Raw genomic sequence first — 9,697 nt, 5'->3', positions numbered from 1 at the left:
TTACTTTGATTATGTTCACTAAGTTCTCTAGGGCTGCATTCACTTGGTCGCAAATGTGGTAAAAACGGTAATATTACAGTAGTATTTTTACAATAAAAAAGGACTTTTAAAAAATTAAATATTGAAATGATGGCAAAGGTGTATTTTCAGTAGCATTTACTCCAGTCTTTATGCTGCTGATTCGGTGCTCAATTATTATCAATTGTTATTGTTGCTTAAATATTAATAACGGTTCTTACTTTTATCGTTGTTGAAAACTAACTTTTTTAGGATAAAGGATAAAGTATAAATAATTGGATATTGTAAAATGAAAAAAAGTCAATAAATTAACAATAATAAAATAAATTGTAAATAAAAAGTGCACAAGAAATAATGCCACTTATTACAATTATTAATAACAATAATGATAAAATAATAACAAAAGCAATAGTAATGTTTTATTTAAAAAGCTCAAAGTCATAGGCATACAGTATATTACCAGTCATTTTAAAATGTCATTTAAAAGGTTCTCTCCAATGAATCCTGTTTCTTGCAGAGTGGAAAAAAATATTTACTTCAGAGTGATTGCAGTCATATTTCCAAAAGACATATTCTCTATCTAAATGCATAACTTCCTGCAGTGAAGAGGCCACAATATTCTATCAGCAGGTCAGAGAGATCTTTCCGATTGGATGCATTCAGAGGGGAAAGCTTGCCAGGGAACAGTAATTTGATGGGTGAGAAATCTTCTTTCAAAAATGGGATTACAGTCGAACCATGACATCTGCGGCACAAGGACTGGGATGGTGTGACTACAATCTTGGTACATTGATCACAGATGGAAAACAAAGACGCCAGCTTTGTAGACGGTTTCTTAATATTGTCTCACTCTCGGGTAGTACATTTCCTTTCTCTGCATGAACACAAGCAGAACAGAAAAGACATGTCCTTGACCAAAATAAAAAGTTTTTTATGCTCTTCGTCCTGTACCGTAGTACCAGTATTTGAAAACATGACAAAGTATTCTGGGTACTGAAAAGAGATGATCTGATAGCTGTGCATGGAACCACAAAACATCGCAGTAAAGGGCATCTGGATTCAATTTGAGAGCAACAAGTACCAATTTAAAAGGGTTACCAATGTATCATGTTAATTTAGCTAATTAAATAATTAAAATAAAACATTCTTTATGATATAAATTATAGCCCTTTCTTCAATGGTGTGAAATAAACAATATAATTACTTCTAAAGCTACTCTTTGTAATGCCAGTTGGGTATTTTACTCCTATTTTTTGAGTTTTCTTATGTAAATGCAATATGAAATTTTGCAAATACATACATCTCTCTGGGAACATCATCTTTTGTCCTCATGCTATTTAATGTTTCAATTATCGATGGTGGAAAAAAATATACATATTGCTGCAGTATTCATCTTGCCTGTTATGCTGACTATTTTGCACATTCTGAATGGCATTTTATTTTTAGTCTGGAATCTTTAAGACTTTAAAACATACAGGAGAAATTGTAATAAAAAATTTTGAGTAGCCGTTTAAGGCTCTTTTTCACTAGGTTGTTCTTGATTATCAATTATCATCAGGTGCATGTTTATGGGTTTGTTTGTTGTTTTGCAATCTACAATGATTTTTGCAGTTGCTCTACCCTTGACTACCTTGTTCTTAGCACACACACACATATATATATATATATATATATATATATATATATATATATATATATATATATATATATATATAATGGTAAGCTTGAATGAAAATAGCTTTTTGCTGTATTGCAAAGGTTCAAAAGACACATGAGTCAATTTTTCAGGGTTTTGTTCTGCAAACAGGCATTTCAAATAGGCATTGATTTTCCTTTTGAAATTCACCCCAGCACACTATTTTCAGCACAAAAAATCCACCACATGTAGGTCTATCATTCTGAAAAATGGGATTTCTTTTTTTGCAAATCTGAATAAACCTCAGACTCCGGCACCTCTTTGGTAAACATGAAAATGCAGTTCGGTCCGAATAAAATCACAGCTCATGGCTGGTCTGTGAGGCAAAACCCTTCAGATAGGACTGCAGTCCTTCACCGGATGCACTTTCAAACACAAACTTCATTAACATTGCTAATGCAGCTTTTCATCCTTGCTAATTAGAGGCTCTGTGAAGTGAGTCTCGCTTTTCAGAGGAGAAAAAAATGAGACGGGGGCACTGGGGTCCCTGCTCTTGATCACTGCTGCGTGGGGCTTGGTACACCAATCACAACCGCAGCTTTAGAGTCAGTGACACTGAAGCAAAATCTGCAGCATCTCCAGGGCTTACAGCTCCTGAAATAAGGACAGAGGGACTAGTAGAACATGACCAGGTTTACACTGGTGGCTGCATGCGCATGGGTTCATGTGTATTCATGTAACCTTGTTTAACAGTCCACGCCAAAATCAAGGAAATGAAGAGGAGCCGATGCGACGGTTGTGTGCGAGGGGGATTTAAGGGAAGGTAAACAAGTTGCTTTGAGAAAACTAACATAGCTGCAGGACATTCACATGGGTGAATGCTGGAGGAACAGATCAAATGAAAATGAAACACAACCAGCTAGTCCTGAAGAAACCTACAGAGAGAATTTATAAATATAGATCACAGACGTTTCTCCTGGACAGTAATGTATGAGTCTTTTGCTTAAAAAATGCACACACACATATATATATATATATATATATATATATATATATATATATATATATATATATATATATATATATATATATATATATATATATATATATATATATATATATATATATATATGTATATGTATATATATATATGTATTATATGTATTTATGTATGTATGTATACACACATATGCACACACATACATTATACATACATTACTGTCAAGGAGAAACGACTGTGCTCTACATTTTGAACTAAAATCATTCATACATTATACTTAGAATTTAAGAATTACCCAGCTATACACTACATTTATTTGCAGCCTTATTTAAATATGGAAAATACGCTCCATAATTTTAAATATTATTACAATTTAATATACTTAAAAAAAATTATTTTAAACAGTTTAACAAATATTGTAACATACATATAGATTCTAGGGGCCTCATTTATAAAATATTGAGCAGAAACCATCCAAAATTAGGTCTTATACGATTATCAAATATGCGCCTGTGTGATTCATAGAATGAACGTACGGACCTAAAACGCATCTCTTTTAGATTTGAAATCTGTGTATCGCAAATGATCTTGATAGTGCGCAACTGCACGCAATGGTTTCAGGCAGTTCTCTGTCTTGTAAACAACTCCTAATAAATGTCATTAACATATAAAAGATCAACAGTCATTGTACAAATCCTTTCATTTAGAACAGCGAGCTACAAGAACAGCTTACATTTTTAAAAACCAGTGGTACTCTGACAAGAAAAAGTAAAAAGCTTAGCCCTAAGCACTTTTCATGTCAAAGGTAGTTTTGATAAATAAAAACGCACATACATCGTTAGGCCCTGTTTACATCTGGTTTTGAAGTAATTAAGCTCCTAATATTTTTATGGGGGTCTCCTACAATAGGCTTACATGCATGCCAAAAAAATCACCTCATTTAACAGCAGTTCTCAAACTATTTGTTCAAAGCAGTTCTACAATTCAGTCTCTCTGAACTCCTCCTTTCCGTGAGCCTACTCTGTTCTGATTGATCAGATGGCCCAGCCTTTTGCGATTGGTCTGCAGCGTACAGCAAAATGAGGTGTTTGTGGGCGGGGTCAAGTTGTTCGCAGCCGACCGATGTACAACATAGGCGGGAATTATGCAAATGTATTACGCTGTGACAGAAAAGGGATTTGAATTACTAATGACTCGTTTAGGCCGTATAGAGTGGATTCTTCATTTTGGGAGACAATAACTTCATCTTGCACTTGCAGATTTACAACTTTGCAGATCGTTTACAATCACATACAGCTACTTACGCACTGCGTGAAAGGCAATATTGGAAATGGCATAATAAGGGCACTTTAACACGTTTTTTCATCGATCCAATGACAAGTGTTCATAGCTAAGTAGAGATGTAAGAGGGGAGTAAAAGCTTGTTTACTTTCAACCACATGCAGACCGCATTCAATCCGATTGCTGCTGTAGACGCACATGTGGTTGAATGCATTCAAACAACTGCTGAAGAAAGCCTTTTTTTTCGCCTAACCAAACATGTAATCAAATGGGGTTTAAACTGTGCCAGGTTAAACTAGAAAGTTTATTTTGAAGCAGTGGTGCTTACAACCTTACATTGTGTCAATCACGTGTACACACTGCCTCCGAAACGTCCGTTATGCTAAAATTCGGATCAGGTTCGATTTTCTGCATTTTCGCATCCGTAGCATACATTTGAATGAAATGGGTAACGAATTTGAAAAAAAAAAACCCGAAAAATGCATGTGAAAATATCAGACTCATTGTGCAAGCATCTTACTGCAGAAACAAAAGCTACTCTCTTCGTCTTTTTCCAATAGTTGTGTGAGCTTATTTCGTCTGCTGGATCGAAATAACTAAAAAAGCACATACATAAACATACCCAGCATGCTGTGGAGCATCTTTGTTTGATAACAACACAAACAGCTGGACTCTGACAAAACGTTAGTGCGCATGTAACCTTGCGTTTAACCCTCTCACAGTAGATGGAGATGGAATCAGGACAGAAGTAATTGAAAGTGGACAAAACAGACGCATTTAAACTCCAGGTGTGAACAGTAATGTGTCTTTGCAATGACAATGCATGTTAATACCAGGTGTAAACAGGGCCTAAAAATCAAATCTCAGCATACACACGCTTCGTAATGACGCCCTTACTGTTTACTTCAGTATTTTATTCATTAAGGTGCTTTAGGAGAAACATCTGAGAAAAAGTTAATACTTTTTTATAAAAAGAAGAACTCATTAAAGCTATGAAAAAGAAATGTGCATCACGATGGGTTAATAACTGAAGTCATTTTTGCAGTACGTTCCTGCCAATTACTCTACTTTTTTGGCATGTTTTCTATATGCTCAGTCACAGATGCGTGTGTATATGTTGAGTTTGTATTGGTATGAATAGGAAAGTGTGCTCTCTGAACTCTCTGGTTCATTCAGCCATGCTGAGGTCACTGTGTGTCTTCATCTTTATGTCTTTCTCTCTGATATGCTTTTCACCAGCTTCAGTATCCTCAGGGCCCAAAACACATTTTAACCACAAAAACACAGACTGAGGTCCATGGGAGCTATAAGCCAGCAGCGTCTCAGCCCTGCCCCGCATCTTTTATTCATCAAGGGGAAAGTCTCTTAAAACGGTGTCTGTGCTGATTATAGCCAATTCACCATTGGAGTCAAAACACCTGAATTATTCATAACTTTTGGTATTGCTCTTAACTTAACATAAATGATAGTTTGAAACAGCATTTAGTATTGATTAAAGCCCAGCTTTAACTGAGAACGCTTCAGGACTGCTCAGATATTAAACTGCATGAAAGGCTGAAACAATAAAAGCAAAACAAATACGCTTGGAAAAGTGCATTTGTTTTGATAAAATGCGTGCATACTGTGGGGGAATGAGGGTAAGAACTAAATTAGTCTTTTGTAAGCAAAATGTAAATGATCTCTTTGCATATCGTAAACACAGTGCTTAATTTAAACATTATTACTATGTAGTCCAGATGGTGTGAAAATCTATTTGTTTACATTGCAACTTTTGAATGTGTCTTTTAAGGCCCATTCATACTATACACATTAACTATGATGATAACAATAAAGAGTTTTAAAGGAGTACATAGCACAGCTATAACAATAATGGTACAGTGGAACGATATTCTCTTTTAAAACAGTTTTTTCAGATGATTAACTAAAATAATAATTAATAGCAAATCAGAATCCATCCTGCTTTAAAAAGCTCAAGCATTTAAAGCGACAGACATCAAAACTAAAATGTGAGAAAAACACGAAAACACAATATTTAATATGAGATCGTGGCACACTTTTATTACATTGGTAATGGTCCGTATTGCAGAATTTTTATTATGCTGCATGAGGTTCGTTTCGTGGCCATTCAGAATTCAAATATCCAGTGAGCGTCGCTAAAGATTAAAGAAACACACCACTTTTTAAAAAAAATAGGCTAATTCTTCAACCCCCCAGAGTCAATAAGTCTAGTGTTACCATTTTTCAATTTATTTAACTGATCTCCGGGGTCTGGCACAGCACTTTTAGCATAGCTTAGCGTAGATTATTAAATCCAATTAGACCAGTAGCATCCCGTTCATAAATTACTGAACAGTTTCAATATTTTTCCTATTTAAAACTTGTCTCTTCTGTAGTTATATTGTGTACTAAGACCGGCGGAAAATGAAAAGGTGAGATTTTTTAGGCTGATATGACTAGGAACTACACTCATACCGGCGTAATAATTGCCGCAGCAGGCGCAGTGATATCAGCCTGAAAACAGTTTCTTGATTATCACGCCACAATAACATTCTGCAACTAATTGTGTGAAAATCAGCCTTTATTAATCAAAAATGTATGCGTAAATCATACATTTGTGTGAAAAGAAATAAAATTAGTTGGAGTTTTACTGCCTCTGGTGTTAATTTCAACTGGAAACAATGCAGCAATTTGAATGCATTTTCAGTGCTGAAGAGGCACGTATTTCCAATGAGCCTGGGTTGCATTAAAAAGGCATTTACAAGACCAACAGCTTTGTCAAAAAAACAAAACAACCTTTAATAAAAGAAAAATCATAGACAACTAACTGACCATATCTCCATAAACGGTGTCATGCCTGGGTGCTAAAAGTGACGTAACACGGTGCAACACGGTTCTCACTACTGAAGTTAGAACTAGCGCATGGCACAGTCCTCTCAGCAGCCTTTTACAGCACTGAGACCCTGTGTTAAACTTATGAGCCATTTTTGGGGTAAACATTTTTAGAGAACTGATATAAACAAACCAACTAAAAACTACAGTACTGCATGTTTAAAATATATACACTGCCATTCAGTAATATCATTAATGGAGTCCCTTATGCTCATCAAGGCTGTATTTATTTGATATATATATATATATATATATATATATATATATATATATATATATATATATATATATATATATAGTATGTGTGCAAATAGTATATATATATGTAGTTATGGAAAATCTGCTTTATTGGGATGTAAAAAACCCCACCTACCTTCTACTAGTTATTCGAACTACTGTATTTGCCAGTATATATGCTCCCTGGCAGTGGAAACTACAATTGTGCTGTTGTTTTAAAAGATGCAACGGGTGACAATAGAAAATGCATTTCAGTCGTATTTCACTTTTAGCACTCAGGCAGAAATCCATTTATGGAATTGCGAACATAAAGATTGTCTTTAGTTTGTCTTTCATTAAAAGTTTGGGAGATGCTTGAGGAAAGTTGGGAAGCTGGTTACTTTTTTATTCCTCTGCATTGTGCATCTATATTCTTATGCATATTGCGCATTCACTGAGCGAAAATCAAACTGACAACTTGCATGCCAGCACAATGTGATCCAGATGCCCGGAAAAAAACGCAGCGACTGATGTGTGAACAAAGGAAGGTCCAAACAGTCAGCAATCCCAAAATGCTAAGAAAACAACAGCTGTCAGATCTTGGTCAGCGGAGAGGGATGGAGATGCTTGTGCCACATGCGAAGGACGCGCTCGAGTTGCGGGTCAGCTGTTTGAGGTGATGCCACGTGGTTCATTTGCTCATCTGGTTGCCCCGGGATGTTTTGGAGGAAATCTAGGCCATGTCATCTGTGCACACACACTCCCCTGGTGCACTGCTTGATGATTACCAAGTCAAACACACACTTGCTTTGGCTTAGAAATGAGTGCTGCATCTGTGCTAAAATGACTGCACACACACTCGCAATCAAAAGAGTGAAAAAACATCAAGCAGACATCCTTGCCTCTTAGTTGTCCTCTGCGTTGCATCATTGTCTCTTGGGTTCTTCAGTGAATTCTGAACACTGACATCTGAAGCTCTCAAGATTCACAAACATCAAAGCTCAGCAGATGCTAACCAATCCTAACTGCAGTTAAAGACAATTAAAGAGACATTTCACCATGTGAACAATAAGAGCGGGGTTAAATAATAAATTAAAAGTTAAAAAACATGACATAAAAATACTTTCAAAGGAATAGTTGTAATGATCTCTTTCACTTGGTTGGAATATAGAGTTATGAAATAGTTTTTAGGATTTTCTTCTGGCGCTTTTCTGTGCTTTTGTCTTCAGTCATTGTAATTGAATGGGAAGAAAAGAACAGGCACCATTGTTTTTTTTCAGTTTTATTTTTGTTTTTGTGTCCCAAAAAGTATGTATGTATGTATGTAAATTTTTGTGTGTGTGTATTTGTGCTGGGCAACGATTAATTGTATCCAAAATAAAACCTTTTGTTTACATAATATATGTGTATGTACTGTGCATATTTAATGTGGATATATAAATATACATATTTGCATCTTCATATGTACATATGTTGTGTTTATATATTAAATATATTTATATATAATATCAATTATATTAATATAAATATATATTATATATATATATATATATATATATATATATATATATATATATATATATATATATATATATATATATATATATGTAAATGTACGTGAAATGTTTTATTTTTTAAAATGTTTAAGTATACTGTATGCGTATGTATACACATATTCAAATATATTTAAAATATATGAATATCAATTAAATATACTACTAAATGTGCTATATTATTTCAATTTAAATAGACATTTTTAATAGGCATTTTTTAGTTTTTTCTAAAATATTTAAAATTATGTATTGAATGTAGATAAATAAATAAGTATAGTCCAAAAATATGTACTATACTTATCGATTTGCCATACTACCACATTTACCTGCTAAAATGTTTTTGCCATTTTTAATATTCAAATATATTAATATAATATACATTAAATGTTTTTACTCAAATGTTTCAAAATGTTTTTATGGAAATAGATTTTCTACCTATATATGTAAGTATCTTTTAAAAACATTTAATATATATATATTTGTCTTACACATATTTCAATCTAAAAATAATACATTTACAAATTTTTTCTTGTCTATAACACACATGAATATATAACACATTTCAATAAATGTCAGCAAGGAACATACATTACAATGATTAAAAAAAATAGATTACATCATAAAAGTCATTATAAATAAATACTGGAAATGTATTTTATTGCCCTTGAAATACATTCTGAAATATATATTTGTTTATGAAGGTTAAAACAAATACATGTCATTAAGCTTCAATGTTTCCAACAATATACTATTTAAAATATGTTTTAGCTACAATTTTTTTTTGGTATATGGTATGACATGCACGAGAGTTGGCAAATGATGACAGAAATTTCATTTCTGGTGAACTAATCCTTTAACTTCCCTTTTAACCTTGAACAGCAATAAAACTGAGTGACGCAATGAACTGACAGCCTGCAAAATAAACCTTGTAATTTGGAGCGCAGCTGGAAAAGACATAATGCATTACATTGAGATTATATCACTTCATGATGTAAGTGAGGAGAGCAGTTGTGAGAGCAGGGGTTTGTTGATGGATAGCTCAGAAAATGCTTGTCGATACCGTGAGCACAAAAGCGCCCGCCACCATCTGAGCACTTTCAGTTT

Source organism: Puntigrus tetrazona, chromosome 15 (genome assembly GCF_018831695.1).
Source record: "Puntigrus tetrazona isolate hp1 chromosome 15, ASM1883169v1, whole genome shotgun sequence".
Taxonomy (NCBI): Eukaryota; Metazoa; Chordata; class Actinopteri; order Cypriniformes; family Cyprinidae; genus Puntigrus; species Puntigrus tetrazona.
The sequence above is the reverse complement of the archived record's forward strand: the minus strand, read 5'-3'. Positions refer to the sequence as shown.